This window comes from Quercus lobata, chromosome 6 (assembly GCF_001633185.2).
Source record: "Quercus lobata isolate SW786 chromosome 6, ValleyOak3.0 Primary Assembly, whole genome shotgun sequence".
Taxonomy (NCBI): Eukaryota; Viridiplantae; Streptophyta; class Magnoliopsida; order Fagales; family Fagaceae; genus Quercus; species Quercus lobata.
The window spans coordinates 46,699,786-46,718,457 of NC_044909.1; the positions used below are offsets into that span (position 1 = coordinate 46,699,786).

Genomic DNA, 18,672 nt, shown 5'->3' on the forward strand with positions numbered 1-18,672 from the left:
TTGGTTTCCCCAGAGGCTTGAGTCCGGTGGACCATGCAATGCCTTGGTTCTGTCCAAAACCTAGTTTTCATTACATCCAGGTAGTTGGTTTCCCCTGAGGCTTGGGTCCGAGGACCATGCAATGCCTTGGTTCTGTCCAAAACCTAGTTTTCTCTTTGTGCGGGATCTTGGCCTTAGGGGAGTTTGCTCTTCAGCCAAGCCCCTAGAGTTTATCCATACAGTTAACGTTACAAAGTGCCTAGTTTGCTCTTTACGGGGGACCTTGACCTTAAGGGAGTTAGCTCCTCAACCAAGCCCCTAATTAAGAAACGTAGTTCCTAACGGAACTTTATACTAGAATTTCATAACCAGCGGTTAGATATAACGAAGAAACTCTACCGACCCACTTCCTATACCAACACACAAGCCCTTCCCACAGACGGCGCCAATTGTAAGGACGCGATTCGTGGCGGACCGTAACAGTGTCGGGTTCGCGCGTGAAAAGGCCCCTAACAATATCATTTGTAGAGCGTGGGTTTGGAAGGCTAGGCCTTGATCGATAGGCGGTGGGTTTTTCGCGGTATTCATACAAGTTTCGGTTTTCCTTCACCCCTGGAGTCTTTCTCCTGGAGGTGGGTTGGGAGGCTCTGGTTTCTGGCCATTTTTCCCAACCCCTCCCTTAGGTTACTTCCTTTTCCTTTTATATTCGCCTGCGTTTATTGTCCTTCGTCCACGTATAGGGTCAATCTTTCCAAAATTGATACTTGTCCCATCAGCCCATATTCAAAGTCGTTGGGGGTGGTTGTAAAAGCTAAAGACTGCGGCTCTGTCAGGTTCAGAGCATTAAATGGCAGTAACAGCAGCTTTCCCTTGATATTTTAGATCTTTCTTCCAAGTTTCAGTCCTATACCGTCTTTACCCTTATTTCTTCTTTGGGGGGACTTTGGATCTGCCGAGGGTTGAGCTGTCCTCGGCGGTATCCAAAGGCTATTTCGTCGAGCTTGGACCATAGCCCTCCTCGGCTTGGGCCTCCGGATTCTCCCTGGGTAGATGGGCCTGGCCCATAGATCATTTGGGCCCCACAGTAAATAATATCCCATTTGAATGAATTTTGACATGCATGTTAAGAACATAAAGAACATGCAATCCAATGGTTAGATTTAAAAAAAAAAAAAAAGTTAGATTTTCAAAATATGTAGTCATGTTAATTTTTTTAGTGAGAATTTGTAAACTTTGTTCATCTATCTCGTTAGCTTCTTTTTCTCCCTCAGATAGTTTGATTTGACCTAGACTCTCCCACCCAAATTGATTATCTCTCTCAAGTAAGAACAAATCATTTTGATTCTCCTTATCTTGAATCTTGGTGTGTGGAATTGTGCCCAACATGATGGTCAATACTATAGTTTTATCTTGAAGCATTGTTCTGTATATTAAAAAAAAAAAAAAAAAAAAAATCCAATTTGCATGGAATTTTACTCCGAGTGGTATAAATTAGCCTTCAAAAACAACACATTCACATAATCTATAGTTAGTGAGATTTTTCAAAAATGGCACTCTCCCCTCTCCTTGTACAATGTTGTACATATTTTTTTAGTTTACAATGTTAAATTTACATTGCTAGGACAATGTTGTACATAATAACCCTTTTATATCGTGTTCTCAGAAACTCTTTTTTTTTTTTTTTTTTTGGGTAAGGGTTAATAATTTGCATCCATTATAATTTTGGATTACTACATTTTTCAATCACAAAAAAAAACTTACGGGTGTGATGAAAAAATAATTTCACTCACAAACGCATAATACTCATCACAATTATCACTAATAACAAAACAATTATTACACTAAGAGTATACAGATGACAAAGTCAATAAACCTGGGCACTAATTAATGTATGCAATCCAACGAAGTATTCTCAAAAAAAAAAAAAAAAAAAAAAAAACAACGAAGACAAAAAACCTGGGCACTGTCTTGATTAGCACTCTTTCCACTTAGAAAATAGAAAGTTGAAAGAAATATCTAAAGAAAAACCAGGCCCATAAATAATCTTTGTTATATTAAAAAACATAAAACATGTTTCAAGTTTCAATTGCTTGTACCCTGCATCAAACGTGGTTGTTGTACCTACTACCTTGTGCTTCAAAAAAATTTGTTTCCAGATGATTACGGAGTAGGGAGAACGGGAGAAGTAACCTCTCCAGCATAAAAAACCTAACCACACTGAAGCTCAATGATCTAATCATCAACATCAAGGCAACAATCATAAAAATCTAAGACTAAAACTGAATTGAAAGAGGAAATTGAAGATGCGTCTCAAAATTAAGTTTAAGGCAAAGAAAAAGAAAAAGAAAAAAAAAAAAGCTACCTATTACCTATACAAATATTAGGCAATACACGGCTTCTATCAAAAAAAAAAAAAAAAAAGATAATGATTACAATTAAGGATGATACTGAAGAGTTTGCATGAGATCCAAACCAAATTAAAACCAAATACTAAGGGCAACTCATAAAAATAAAAGGAAACGTAAAGTTACTTAGTAAAAGGGGAAAAAAGTGTTCTTTCTTTGTATTTCTATATACAAAATGACCCATTGAAATATACACAATTTTTTTTTTAGAAACATATACACAAATTCTAGTGTAAAAGAGTATTCCAATTTTGAACAACTAAAGATTGACATAGAAACATGTGAGGAAGAAAATATAAAAAAGATTGAGTATTAAGAAATTATCTCTACTTATGCCTCAAAGTGAAACAAAGGGAGGGGAAGAGAAGACATTTATTGATGTCTTGTTTTGGCAATTGGGTTGCAGTTTTTAAAAAATAAAGGTATATGGTACTACCTAAATTTAGGTATGAGAAGCTATAGTAAGAGTGTTTTGCTAAGGCTCGAGCACTTCATCTAACCCTCCTAAGTTTAAGTCTCGCTGCCAGCAATTCTTCATTAATAGGCATCTATAAGGGTTGGTTAACGGGTTTTAACTTAAGTGCCCTATCTGGGACTGGCGTAACTTAGTTAACCCCCATTTTTATTTACCAAAAAAAATGTTTTTTTAATTCAAAATAAAGAAGAAGGGAATTAAAAATAAATAAAAAATTAAAACGTGAGAGTAAGGGAACCGCAAATTAAAAAAAGAAAAAAGAAAAAAAAAAAAAAAAAAAGCAAACTTTTATTGTTATCAAAGTTCCTTTGCTGGCACTCTGGCAGACTGGCAGTGTCCTTTATTTCTTCTTTACACGAACTTTATTTAGTCTTTACTACACGAACTTTTGTTCCTTGACTGGCAGTGTCCCTCCAAGTAACCGACGATCCCACGCGTTTTGACATTTCAAATCCAAAGTGGGAAGATATATGCTTTGAGCAACGTTGAAAGAACCAAGAAAGTGCTAAAAATTAAAAGCACTAAAGCCATAAAGCAAGTTAGTAACATCATATGACATTGAAGCCAAAGGGTATTTCCTATAGTAAGGTGATTGGTTCAAGCTTGCTGTGTAGGTTGTTGCCTTGTTGGTTTATTCTCATTGCGGGGTCCTTCAAAACAAAAGGAAAATTTATGCGGTCTTCTTTTATTTTGATCACTTGATCTCTTTTGTAATTTTGTAAAATTACGCTTTGCTATTAGTCATGAACTTCTCTTAAATTAAAAAAAAAAAAAATTATACAAATAATTCTTGAAATCGAAAGATTGAAGCTTTTTGAGTTTATTTTATTGATTTATAAAGAACAAAGTTTGCCTACAAATTTTTTCGTCAGAAAATTTGTAGTTTGCCTACAAATTAGTTTGTAGGCAATGGCTACAAACTTCCTACATCTTTTTTATTTGATGTAAATTTTAACAAATCTATTATAAGATTACATTTTTTTTATTATATTATCTATACTTACAAAATTTCACGAAGATAAAAAATCAATAATTATGTTATCAATTAAATATTAAAATTTCAATTTTTTGTAGTACTAACTACTAAATTATGTATAAAAAAAATAAGTTTATCGATTTAATAGTAAATAATATCCAATTTGAATGAAATTTGACATGCACGTTACTTAGAACATAAAAAATTTGCAATCTAAAAGTTAGATTTTCTAAATATGTAATCATATTAATTTTTTAGTAGTTTAAAAATTAAACCCACATTTTTTAGCATTTGAATTACACAAAACGATATTGAAAGATTCTTAGGTAATGTTTGGATAGCGTTGCGTTTTTGCTGCTTTGCGTTTCTGCGTTTTCCCTTTTTTTTTTTCTTTTTTTTTTCACGCGTTTTTCCCACAAGCGACTACTATTCATGCAACAGTAGCCGCAACTTTTGACCGGTCTTATGTGAACAGTGCATCCGTGCACTGTTTACGGATCCACAAATTTCATTTTTTATCAATTTTTTCATTAAAAATGGGTCCCACGGTACTATTTACACATTTAAAAATTATTTTGCTACAGTCTTTTCAGTTTTCAATTTTCAGTTTCAACAAAATAAGTTCTATCCAAACAGACCCTTAGGCTTTAAATCTCTTTTATCCCCCACTCTTTTATCACCTTCTAATTTTCTATTTCCTCAATTCTCCAACCCGAACCTACCAACCAAAGTAAAGATATAAATTGGGTGAGAAATTATTCTTGGCCGGATGCGCTTTAATTAAAGAAGTATTAAAAAAAAAAATCTTCTGCCGTTTCCTCCACAGGAAAGAACTAAGAAGCACCACTGAAAGTTCAAAGAAAACGACTTTTAAGTCTGATGATGCCGATGATGCCGAAAAATCGTCAGTGAGCTACACGACACTCACGTGCTCGAAACAATGCCTGCACAACACAAAAAGAGAAGACCTCGTAGAGAGCACCGGTGTGGTGCCGGCCAAATACCCTCCGAATGTCAAGTTAGAACTTCTCACAACTCTAAAGTGTTAGAGAGGGTAAATTCTGCGTACCTTAGCTAGTGAGGATATTGGGGCTTTTATAGTAGTAGAGGATTGACCTCTTTTTCTTGCTATAGAAGTCTTTTCCTTATAGGAGTCTTTATGAGCGTATTTTACGGAATCCTTTCCTTGTAGGAGTTTAACACTGAGCGTGATGTGCAAGGTATTTCCTTATATACCCATGCGTGGAAGCCAAGTCAAGGTTATGTCGGGACCGTTAGCTTTGTGCATCCCCTTCAGCTTACTCTCTTCAGCTTATAGTCTTCAGCTTACTGCCTTCAGCTTACTATCTTCAGCTTACTCTCTTCAGCCTACTCTCTTCAGCTTACTGCCTTCAGTTTACTGCCTTCAGTTTACTGCCTTCAGCTTACTGCCTTCAGCTTACGGTCTTCAGCTTACTATCTTCAGCTTACTCTCTTCAGCCTACTCTCTTCAGCTTACTGCCTTCAGCTTACTGCCTTCAGCTTCGCCTACTCCCTCGTCGAGGTCGTCAGCCTCGTTAGGGTCGTCAGCTTCGCCTACTCCCTTGCCAGGGTCGTCAGCCTCGTTAAGGTCGTCAGCTTTGCCTACTCCCTCATCGGAGTCGTCGGCCTCGTTAGGGTCGTCAGTTTCGTCTACTCCCTTGTTAGGGTCGTCAACTTCGTCAGGGTCGTCAGCTTCGCCTACCCCCTCGTCGGGGTCGTCAGCCTCGCCTACTCCCTCGTCGAGGTCGTCAGCCTCGTCAGGGTCGTCAGCTTCGCCTTCCCCCTCGTCGGGGTCGTCAGCTTCGCCTACTCCCTCGTCGAGGTCGTCAGCTTCGTCAGGGTCGTCAGCTTCGCCTACCCCCTCGTCGGGGTCGTCAGCTTCGCCTACTCCCTTGTCGAGGTCGTCAGCCTCGTCAGGGTCGTCAGCTTCGCCTACCCCCTCGTCGGGGTCGTCAGCTTCGCCAACTCCCTTGTCGAGGTCGTCAGCCTCGTTAGGGTCGTCAGCTTCGCCTACTCCCTCGTCGAGGTCGTCAGCCTCGTCAGGGTCGTCAGCTTCGCCTACCCCCTCGTCGGGGTCGTCAGCTTCGCCAACTCCCTCGTCGAGGTCGTCAGTTTCGCCTACTCCCTTCAGCTTAGTAGTGTCAGCTTTCCATTTATGACAAGTGAGGCCGACGGGTCTATTTTGAACGTCGCTTCATGATACTATATTCATGAATATTCACATTCACAATTTTACCCTTATCAAAGTCAAAAGTCTAGAAGAAGAATTGGCCAAAACCCAATTTCTTCGAAACTACTATATTTCCATCATATTCATATTGACTTGGAAAAAGAAAAACACGGTTGATCATTGGGAGTAATCTGCAAGTTACCAACCAGGACTAGACTTTGGTTCAATTTCATTTTTTTTTTCAAAGATTATATGGAGGATGTGGGCTGGAAAAGGCATTGTGCTCAAAACTCAAAAGCATAAATGCATTTTACCATTGTAAATAAATAAGAAGTGTTTGGTTTAATTAGGGATGGCATTTTACTTCTTTAGGTATAAAATCATTTTTTAAAATATTTTTTTCTTTATTTTAGGTGTTTTGGGGTTGAAATTTTTTACTATTTTATTTTTGTTAACCAGGAAAATCATATCCCTCTGGCTGAAATTATTAAAATATCCAAACCTCCTGAAATGACCACAAGAAAAAAACTCTCAAAAGCTGCCAAATGATCAAAATTCTTCAAAAATAAAAAAACAATGGGGATTATTAGATATAACGGATTATTTTAGTTATGTACAATTTTTTACTACATTCTTAATAAATTGCTCTTTTTTATTTATTTATTTATTTTTACATAGATGCAGTTATATTTTATAACTTATTTTTTCTACAAAATCAAACAATGCAAATTGAGCTATACCAAACCAATCCTTACAGTATTATTCAATTTTACAAAAATAAAAGATAGCTCACAAATGAATTACTAGAAAGAATATGTTCTTCGTTCAGAACTTTAACCACAAATAATTTATTTTTTTGTTTTGTGTTGTGTAATTTGTTTTTAGTTTTTAGTAAGGCTTATATTCAGTTCACACATTTTATTGTTTTTATCACATGTTGTGTTGGTGTTACATTACATTTCATTTCTTGATGAATATTGGGGAATTTCTCAAGCATAAAGCATCCACAAAGATCATATAACTTTTCAAGTGATTTCAACCTGAGGTTGTTTGGAAGATTTTGAAGACTATCACAGAATGTGAGGTCCCATTTCCGTAGCTTACCAAGAAATCCAACGGACTCATGAAACATAACTAATTTTTTACAAGAAAAAAGGTCCAATGTCTCTAGGTTTGGGGCACACAATTCAGGTAATTCTATAATGGTGCCACACTCTCGAAGTTTGATATGTTTAAAAATTTTAAATTGGATACCCTGTAGATTAAAAAAAAAAAAAATCAAAATTTAGTTTTGGCCAACATTCAAAAAAGTTTTAAGAAATTATAACTCATAAATACTAATTGATAGGCTAAGAATGTATTGATCCCTTGTGAGTAATTAATTAATTCAATTAACCAAGTTAATTAATTAATTCAATTAGCATGTAATAGCATGGTAGCACAAACAAATCACCAACTAAGTTAAAGTGCAGTGGAAAATAAATTGACACGGTAATTTGTTTACGAATGGGGAAAATCTACACGACAAAAACCAAAAAAAAAAACCCGGGTGATTTTAAGGTCACCACTCCCGAGAATTCACTATTATCACAACAAGTGGTTACAAGTAAAGGAATCTCAGTACCTTATACCAACTTATAATTGAACTCTTACCCCAATATCCAACTGGACTTATTCTGTAGTTACAATTTCTTATTTTATTACACGGCTCTCAGTACGTGACTAACTAATTCGATGCGTGGATCCCAGTACGCGGCTTACTCACTAACTTGAGAAAGATGTTTGCTACAAAGTTCTTCAGTTCATCAACACGATGAAGATCACGAAGCTCCTTGGTTACAAAACCCTACGGTGTACAAACACAGTAGCTTCTTCAAGAAAAAGATAAACTGGGACAAATTCTGTCTCCGGTCACAATTTGCATGAACACAACTTTGCTTCACACTCGCGCAACCTTTGACGGCCCTTAAAACAATCCTTATATATGTTTAGGGTTGTGAGAAAAGAAAGCTCAAACATGTATTCATGGATTGGATTGAAATCAGATTTGAAAAACTGAATTTCATAAACCTTGATAGATAGCTTATCTGTCGAGAAGCTGTCGAGCATCGTGCTTCAACAGCTTTTTAAACCTCGATAGATATTAGCTGTCGAGCTTTAAAATCCAGCACTTCTTCACTTGATTCTTGGACAAACTCTGTCGAGGTTTAAAATCCAACACTTCTTCACTTGATTCTTGGACAGGCTTGCATGGTTTTAACACTTAATCTTGAAACCTTGTTTTTTGAAACATTAAACACATCCTAGATCTACCCAATTACAAGTAAAGTGCATTTTGTCAAAGGATTAGCCAATTCTAATTTGACATATGTTCCTAACATTAAATCACATATGTCCTAACACTAATAATCATACCTGCTTGAATATTGTCTCCATTCTAATGCGATTACTCCCTCTCACATTGAGTGCAACAAGCTTTTGTGGACAATATTTAGATGGCCAGGAAAAAAGGAAAATCATGTAATTCAAGTAACCGTAACCCATTAGGGAAATATTTAAACTCTTCACAAATGTGAGCATTTTTAACTAAAAGAAATTTAAGATTTTTCATCATTTCAAAAGGTTCACCCTGCAATTTCATGGTTACCGGTCCAAGTGAGTGCAATATCATTGCTTGAATTTTATCAGACTCCTAATTGAATAAAGAATAAAACAAATAAGTTAAATTATATAAATTTTTAAAAGGCATAAAAATTTGGAAATTTTAAACAAAAAAATATTTGGAAAAAGGAAAAGCGAAGTAAAAGAACTTGTACCATATTTCTGGTTAGCACTTCATAAGCATCCTCATAACACCATATTTTGCTACAATTTTCAGGTTGTTCAGATTCTTGTTGAACGATTTCCTTGCCCATTTGTTGTAATAAGTCATGCATTGACAATATGCCATATTGATTAACAGTTATGAGACACTTATCGATAAGTTTGCAAATACCATCACAAGGATATAAATTGCAAGTTTCTAGTATATTTGTAACATAATCCTTCTTAAATCCCTTGAAAAAGCAAGCAATATTGAGAAAAATATCCTTTTCAGTTTTTTCCCATCCATCGTAACTTATTTTGAGCTTTTCTTGAATTTGTTTTTAGGAATGTTTTTGTACATTTCTAATGCATTTTCCCATTCATGTATACTTTTTCCACACAAAACAAAACCTATTATTTTTAGTGCTAATGGAAGACCAATGGCATAATGTATAATTTGCTTTGCAACTTTTGAATAGTCTTCCCCTGGTTTATTCATTTGGAAGGTGTGCAAGTTGAAGAATTCATGAGCTTCACATTGATTCAATTCCTTAACCTCATAAACTAGATGATCTTTTCCAAGAGTGGTTACCACTATTTTGTCTCTTGTTGTTATAATAATTCTACTTCTTGAACTAAACCAATCACATCTTCCAAGCAAATTTTCTATCTGGTTTGATTCATCCACATCATCAAGAATTAAAAGAAGCTTTGTGTGGCAAAGCCTGTCTGTTATCAATTCAATTCCTTTGGGAACATTGTTGCCCTTTAAATATGTGTCTTGCAATATCTTAGAAAGAAGTGTCTCTTTTAGTTGGATTATGCCATTGGTTGTCCATGACTTTTCTCTAACATTCTCTAGAAAGCAGCTCCAATCAAAATGATCAAAAATTCTATAATAAACAGCTTTTGTAATTGTAGTTTTACCTACTCCCCCAAGACCATGAATCCATAGCATGCGAACACCATTTGAGTTTGTATCCAAAAGCAATTCTATTTCCTCCACTTGAGAATCTATTCCAACTGGATATTTAGCGACAAATAGTTGTGTCCGATTTGATGTGGCACTTGATATCTCTTTTATAATTCTTTTGATATATTGAGTTTTAGATTCAAAGCAATTGCCAAGCACAAAAGCATAAGAAGCATTTGATGTGTTAGACTAGACGAAAATCGATATTATATAATATATATAATACCGAAAAAGTTTGATTTTTGATTAACCTTGTAGAATTTTTTTCACATATGCTTACGAGTTAAGAGGCCACACAATTTAAATGCCATTATGTTTATATATATATATATATATATATATATATGGTTGGGTTTAAGTTACACTTGGTGTAACTTTAAGTAATGTTATACCACTCAATATTTTTTAATTGGATTTGAATATTGACAAATCCACCGTTAAACTACATTATCTTCATATATTTTTTATGCTTGCAAAATTTTAAGGTGATCAAAGATTAATAATTATGTTATCAATTAATTGTTAAAATTCAAATTTTTGTCATCAATCATAGAAGAGGCAATCTAAAGTGGATCCAATGTTTCTCTAATCTCTCTTGTTTATTTCCTATTTAGTACATGGACATACCATTGTAAGGTGAAATCATTTACCCTTCTAGAAGTATATATCTTTGTGTTAATTTAGAAATCAATATCCTTCTACCTACGCATGATGAATTGAAGTTTTACCATGTACTAACTTTGAATATGCAATGCAAATCCAGCGGTCTTTGGGATTACAAAAGGAACAAGTGAAGGTTGTGACACTTTCTACTACATGGGTAATTGCAATTAGCACAAAACTCTAGAGTGTGCAGGTAGGTTATTATCTAGTCGTTAAGAAAATAGGTGTCATGACATTCAAAGAATTGAAAAACTATCATTCATTAAAGGGTTTTACTAACGTATTTTCTTAGAGCATTCACACCAAATATGTGATAAATGCTAAAATCCTATTTTAGCAACAAAATTACCTAAAACCCATTTTTTTCGTGGGTGCCAAATCTTAAAATTTTTTAGTAACTTGCTACAGTAAGGTTCTATTACTAACACCTTATTGTAGCAAGTTGCTACTATTTTATTTCTCTCTCTCTCTCTCTCTCTCTCTCTCTCTCTCTCTCTCTCTCTTGTTGGGCTTTGTGGAGCCTAGTTTTGTTTGTAACCCATTGTGAATTCTGTGCCCAGGATGTAGAAAACGCAATTTTGTGATTAAGGTTTGTTTTTCTCGTGTTTCTTAGAATGAGAGAAAAAATTGTAGCCGCATTTTGTATTTTCCCCTGATAATAGTGAAATCTCTGCAATTCCGTGGACGTAGGTAAATTGCCGAACCACGTAAATATTATCTTGTGCGTGTGATTATTTTCTTTGGCGTGTGTTTTCTCTATTTTTTTTTTTTGTTTCTAACAGGTTGGGAATTCGGGTTAATTCCCTACATCTCTCTCTCTCTCTCTGTCTCCTCTCTCTTTAACTTTCTCTTTGCCTCTCCGTATCCCTTTCTCTCTACCTCTCGAGTTGTGGGTCTTTGCTGTGGCTGGGTTGCGATGGTTTTTCGTGGATTATGGGTCTTTGCGATGGTTCGTGGATTGTGGGTTGATTTCGATGTGGATGGGTTGCAGTGGGTTTGTGATTTGATATCGATAAGTTTTAATTTTGGTGGGTTTTGATTGATTTCGATGGGTTTTAAATTCTATGGGTTTTTTTTTTTCTTTTTTTTTTTTCGGTGGTTGGGTTCATGGTTTGATTAGGGTGGCTTTGGATGCTAGTTGTGGGTGTGGGTTGATCGGGGTAGCTGAGAGATTGGTGTGGGTTGATTGATTCGGTGGTGGGGTTCTAATTTGCAAGTTGTGGGTGGCGATGATGGTGGTTTTGGGTGATTAATTTTTTTTTGGATGTGGTGGGTTGCAATTTTTTGTGATTATGGTGGTAGAGGGTGTGACAGTGGCTAAGGTGCAATTGCTGTGGCTAAGGGGGTGCTGGTTGTAGCCAGATGTGGTGTGTTTTTTTTTTCCCTGAATTCTGGATGTGGGTATTGTATATTGTTGTGGGATATATTATTTTATTGATTTTTTTATATTATCTTAATGTGTTTTATGTTAAAATAGAATATTTGATGCTGGGTGTATTGTAAAATGAGTTGTGAAAATAGATAAAATAGATTTTTGAAATGCTAAATGCTAAATTTTTTGAGATCCTTGATGTGAATGCTCTCAGGGCATATGTTAGTAAATCATTTTAGGAAATTTTTTATCAAAAATTGAAAAACCTATCAAACTTTTGTGATAGCTTTTAGCTTTTTCAATTTCCCATAAATTTTTTCCTAAAATGGATTATTAATGTATGTCCTAACGTAAGGGCGATGCTATAATATATTCAAGAGGTTCAAATAAACCGTTGAATTCAAAAAAAAAAAAAAATCATATATAAAATTTTTTTTTTTGGTTAGTTTAATACTTTTATTTTTCCTTAAAAATATTTTTGCACACCCTAACTTAAATTTTGTACAACCTTATTACAAGTATTTCCAACTCGTTTGGTTTGCTGTGATGTGCTTTTAATGGGAGATGTGATATTAAAGTTTTTAGTTTATTTTATTTTTTTTAACATTACCATAATTTAAAATTACAAAATATATTACATTATTTTTATCTCATCACCTTCTTAAACAATGTAATATTGTATTCTTATATTGTGATTAAATTAATATAAGATTACAATAACATAATATTATAGTGTAATATTACATCATGAAGAACCAAATATTATAGTGTAATATTACATCATGAAGAACCAAATGCCCCCTAAAAGTAAAGTGTAAGTGTCTATGAATATTGATCAAAGATTAGCATATACGTAATATTGTAAACCCTTTAAGTCATTTTGTTGATTAAAGTAGACTACTGAGTGATTCTAAAAGTAATAAACAAATGAAATTGAGAAGCCACTATGACTATGAGCCCCTTGCATATTGCATGACGAAATATCATAACAAAACCTATAACTGAGAGAATTAAGGAATGATATGTTGTCTTATAAAAAATAGTTGAGGGAATCAAACAAAGAGGTTTCCGTATATTTACTTGTATTTAAGGAGCTCTGACTTCCTTTGTTTGAAACTGAGAACTACCCCTACGATAGTCCAACTCTCTGGTTCTCTTAAACCCTATTAATCCATTCAGTTTTAAATTCTCTTTGAATGGCTCAAAAAAGCAAGATTTTGATAATTGGAGGGACTGAAAAATACATTGTGGAGGAAAGTGCGAAAGCTGGGCACCCCACTTTTGCATTGGTCAGAGAAAACACAGCTTCTAATCCTGAAAAGTCTAAACTCATTGGGAGCTTCAAGAGCTTTGGAGTGACACTTCTCCATGTATGTACAAACTCTAGTTCTCCACATCGTGGGTGTGTTGTTAATGCTTTGGATTAGTATATTGATCTTGGAAGTTGTGATTGTTTCACAGGGAGACATATATCATCATGAAAGCTTGGATTAAGGCAATCAAGCAAGTTGATGGAGTGATCTCTGCACTTGGATCGCCAGAACAGATAGCTGATCAAGTGAAGATTGTTGCTGCCATCAAAGAAGCTGTGGAAATATCAAGGCAAGGCACATATCTTTCTTAAATCTTTTTAATATTTTTCCAACTTTATTTTCCCTCTTTTGTAAAGTTGCTTATTTAGTATTTAACAACCTTTGGCCTATCAAATCGTCCTTTAAATTTAATCTCTTTACTTTCAAAATTGTTTCAAAAAGATACTTATCACCATAAAATAAATGAAAATTGTAGATGTGATAAATGGAATTCATGTCACGTCATAGGCCCAACATCCTCAAAGTGACCTCAGTTTCATTAATTCATTTATTATTTCAGCAATTTACTCCTACCAGATGATGGTAATGACTTTTTTGAAACATGCTAAAGCAAAAAAACAAAAGTTGATGACCAAATATGCAATTTAACTTCTTCTATTAGCTGTTTGGCTTGTAATTGTTGAACTACATGAGAAATCAAGAAACTTACATTATATACAATGAAATATTGGTGGGTTTCAGAGGTTCTTCCTGTCCGAGTTTGGAGTTGATGTGGATCGTGCCAAGGCAGTTGATCCAATTGAACATCATCTCAGGGTGAAGGCTAGCATCCGAAGATCCATTGAGGCTGAAGGAGTTCCTTATACCTACCTTGTGTCCAATGGCTTTGCTGGGTACTTTTTGCCCAACTACAGAATTGCACTTACTGGTGGCACTGGCAGTTTCAACTTTGGAATTGCACTAACAGGTGGCACTGGCAGTTTCACAGCTCCTCCTAGGGACAAAGTTGAAATAATTGGAGATGGAAACACCAAAGGTATTAATATAAATTCAATCATCTTTCTCTTTAAATTTTTCAAGACTTTCTCATTTGCTTATGTACGTGTGTGCGTGCATGCACCTTTTACCAGATATAAGTAAACTTTTCAAGACTTTCTCATTTGCTTATGTATGTGCGTGCGTGTGTGCACCTTTCACTAGATATAAGTCAACTAGATCAACTACTTTGGTTCAAGATGACCAAGGAATTGTTATTTTCTATGTTAACAGTAATTTTTTCCAAAGAAGAGGATATTGCGACTTATAAAAGCAGTGGACGATCCAAGAACCTTGAACAAGGTCCTTCATAATAGACCCCCTGCAAATATTTTTTTTCCTTCAATGAGATTGTTTCCCTATGGGAGAAGAAGATTGGCAAGACCCTTGAAAAAACTTATCTTTTGGAGGATCAACTTCTAAAGAAAATCCAATGTTAGTAAGCACAATTTCATCTGTTGATTTCTAGTGTTTGTGTCATACCCCAAACCCAAAAAGGTCCAAAGCGTGAGAAGAACCATTAAGAGCAAGAACTAGGAGTTTTTTTTTTTTCCTAAATACATGATAAGAATAAATAACCATACTAAAATCTCCATATTACAAGTCAGAGCTCTATAACACATTTACAAACAATAACTCAAATCATGTGCTTCCAAATAATACATGAATATATTTCAAAGCTTCAAATGGATAACACAAAATCACAATCCCTTCTAGAATACACAACCTCAACATTGAAGCTAGGCCTAACACGCCTAAGGCTAACAAACCCCAAGTACCCAACCTCCAATAGAATTAATTATGACCTTGTTAAACTTTGCAAGATTGAGTCATCAACCATTTATAACCCAAGTCTCCCAATTTTAATATAGGACTCCAATCACCACCAACAAATTAAGCTCCATGCCCGACATGTAGCTAATTTTTCTGTAAAACTATTGGAGATTGGAATGAGCTAAAGACCAGTAAGTAACATAATTAATGGGGGTGAGGAAAATGCAAGTCTCATGATAAAGGGCATTTTACAAAACATGTTATACTTTGGGAATTTCAATGAAAATCCAATAAATTCATTTTCATTAGTAAAATAACAAGAATGATTAAAACCATGCAGCACAAAGCTTTCTTAAAATATCTCAACATGAAACTACATACTATATACTGTGAGCTATCAAAACACTATTTTGAAACTTGAAAATCCAACCAAAGGCCACATGACAACGCCGTCACAAAGACAGAACTCAACTGCCGTCACAAAGATGGAACTCATGGCCGACACATAGCTGGAACTAATCTGTTGTCACAAAGACGAAACTTAACGCCGTCACAAGAACGGAACTCATATGCCGTCACAAAGACGGAACTGATTTGCCGTCACAAAGACGAAACTCATATGCCATCACAAGGACAGGTGCTAAGATACCAATGTCACACAGAATATAGTATCTAGCTAGGTAATCGTCGGGTAATCACACGTCACAGCACAAGGGTAAAACATAAAGAGCTCACAAATTACATGAATTCAAAACACAATTCATTTCCAAGTAGTTTCACAAAACCTTTTAATATCCAAAGATATTTACAAGCTTCTCAAAGCCTTCAAACTCATTTCTTGTCAAGAAGATTTTGTATCAACTCTCCCAATTATCAAAGCATCTTTAAATTTTGCGAATAATGCAATAAATCCATAAAATCTATTCTCAAGAATTTAATCAAAGATGCTTTTCTTTCCCATGCCAAATATTCATGCATTTCCCCATATGCAATATTAAACATGATGCATTTTTCATAAATAGTCATATACATTAAGGTTACAACACAATAGTTTTTAGAAAGATATAGTTCCACAAATAATTTTCCAAAATGTGTTTAACTCAAAAACAACGTTTATGCAACATGGTTATTTTCCAAAAATTCCCATTAAAAAGCTACTTACCTCGAAAGGGCAACCAATTTTACCTCAACTGGGTACCACCACCTAAGCAAGCAATCCAATTACTGGGTCCATTGCCGAGAATCTCAAAACCTAGAAACACAATGATCAAGTCTATCAATAACAAGGCCTATCACAAAGTACTTTCAAACTTGTCTCCATAAATCGAAAATGGTCCCCCAAAATCAAATCAAGGGCCTAAAGCCTAACTTGACTATCCCAAGGCACCTATTCCCAACGGACATTGAACAAGCATACAAGTGATCCAAAGGACCATAACACAATCAAAGAATTTTAATACATTACTACAAGAGATTAAACCAAACCATTATAAAAATTAACTAAGTAAAACACATGTTGAAGAAAACACAAGAATGTACAAGCCAACCCACTCAATGAAGGTTTCAAGTAAATTCCACAAAATCCCAACATACTCGTCATACTTTCAGATTCACTACACAGCAGGTCAGCTCTTTTGTAAAAATTGTTTGGTCCATGAAAAGTTATCCAATCAACTTAAAATTAAATAGGGATAAGCTCTTATATGTGTAATACGTACCATCAAAAATTCGGTTCAAAATTTTTTTTCTATAATTTATAAAAAATCACATAGTGCAGCTTACTCAAATCTGTCAGAGACAGATTTAGAGTCTCAAAAGAAAAATACTATAATTTTAACACTATGCCAAAAGCTTTGAGACTTGGTTAAACCTTAGAGCTACATGTGTTAGCACATATAAACAACTAGGATTACAACCCATAATCTCATATAACAATCATCACAACACAAGTCAAGAAATTCAATCGCATAACTCATATAGGCAATTTATCAAACACTTGGCATGCAACAAGCATAATGTACATATCAATTAAACAATTTCATAGTCAATACCATCAACTATCACATATGTCAAAATCTATCCCAAAATGCAAGGAATTCACTTTTAAAAATAAATCCCAATCCTCAACATAATTCAAAAACCCATATGATTTTACAAGAAACCCAACTCACATGATTGCCAAACAAAACATCCAATTCATCTCGTTAAATTAATAACCTCCAAATAAAGTCTTAAATGTCCCAACAACTTAATAAAACAACCCCTAAAACAAAACCCACAACATCAAAAAGCAATACAAACAAAATAGGATAAATACCCATAGTAAAAACGTTTTACCAAATCATCTCATTAAAGCAAAAACCCACTAATGAACTGAAATTTTCGGATTTAAACAAAACACTTGCTACCCAAATTCTCATAATCCTCTAATCTTCTATTACTCACCAAACCCATCAAGGATATACCATAAACATCATAAAATAACAAAACCCAAAGGATTTCATAGAAGAAATTGAGAGAAAACTTAGATTTTTACCTTGGGTCTCTTGCACTTCAAAATCTCTCGGAGTTTTGGCTACTAGGAGAATCAATGGAGACATAATCCTCCCTAACAAAGAGATTTCGACTAGAGAGGGGAAAGAAATGATGAAGGAGATGGGAGCTTTGGGGTTCGGTCATCATTGGCGAAGAAGAAGAGTGAATAAGAGATAGGAGGAGAGATCAGCCGTGAGAATGAAGAGAGGATGGGAGAGATTACGGACCACTCATAACAAATATCTTATTGACAATTTTACAAAAATGCCCTCACTGAAAATATACACATTATTTAAAGAAAAACTTGGGGTGTTACAGTTTGCTTATGGATCTAAATTGGTTTGGATCATGTATCTCCTCCTTCCTTAGACGTGTGAGTTTTTTTGATCTAATTTGTTAAGACACACTTTATTACCCCATTTGCAATTTGGATAATTAATTAATTATTAGGGAAATTTTTATTTTTATTTTTATTTTTTTTGCATCTTAATTATTAGGGAAATTGAATTATATTCTTTCATTTCTTAGTACTGTTAGTCAAACCAGCTAACTGTTAACACCAAAGATCCACATATTAGAAACAATAATAAAAACATTTAAGTAGAAGCAGTGATTATGTACACATTAGTTGTATTTGACTATTTTTCTGGACGATTGACTTCATTTCATCAATATTTAGTGCATAACTTGTTAGAGTAAACATTCGGTTCGGGCGTGGCGTAAAACCAGTGTTTTACGCCACGCCAATGAGAGCTCGCCACGTCAAAAAAAACTCCAGACAGCAAAAAAAAAATAAAGACTCTCCCACAAAAAACCCTTCACGCACGCACAGACCTTCCTTCACAGCCTCCTTCAAGCTCAGAAAAAACCTCCTTCACGCCGAACCTCCACAACCTGCTCGCACGCTCGCCGGTTCACGCCATTTGCTCTGCTTCCTCTCTTCCTTCACGCCGAACCTCCACCACCGCCACACAGATCGCCGGAGCAGAACGATTTCGAAGAAGAAGAGTTCGCCGGAGCTTGGAAACAAACCGGAGCCGACGTGAGCTACGATCCAAAGGTTTGTTTTTCATGATTTTCCCTTTTCCCCAATTTGGATTTCGAATTGGGTGTTCAGATTTTTTCTTTGCTTCATCGGAAAGTTTCAAATTTTGAGCATTTCCTTTTTGATGAGAA

At 35.1% G+C, this 18,672-nt stretch overlaps 1 long non-coding RNA gene across 3 annotated transcripts; it reads right to left on the reverse strand.

The window, feature by feature from the left end:
* Positions 1–13,137: 13,137 nt before the first annotated feature.
* LOC115994950 lies at positions 13,138–17,708 on the reverse strand. Of its 3 annotated transcripts, XR_004093283.1 has the most exons (4): positions 17,498–17,706; positions 16,124–16,213; positions 13,862–14,146; positions 13,138–13,425 (listed from the first exon to the last, which is right to left on the reverse strand). It is a non-coding gene; the product is annotated as an uncharacterized LOC115994950 (long non-coding RNA). The 3 variants fall into 3 exon arrangements; XR_004093284.1 differs by having other exon boundaries at positions 13,138–13,410; positions 13,862–16,213; positions 17,498–17,708; XR_004093282.1 differs by having other exon boundaries at positions 13,862–16,213; positions 17,498–17,708.
* Between the last annotated feature and the right edge of the window lie 964 nt (positions 17,709–18,672).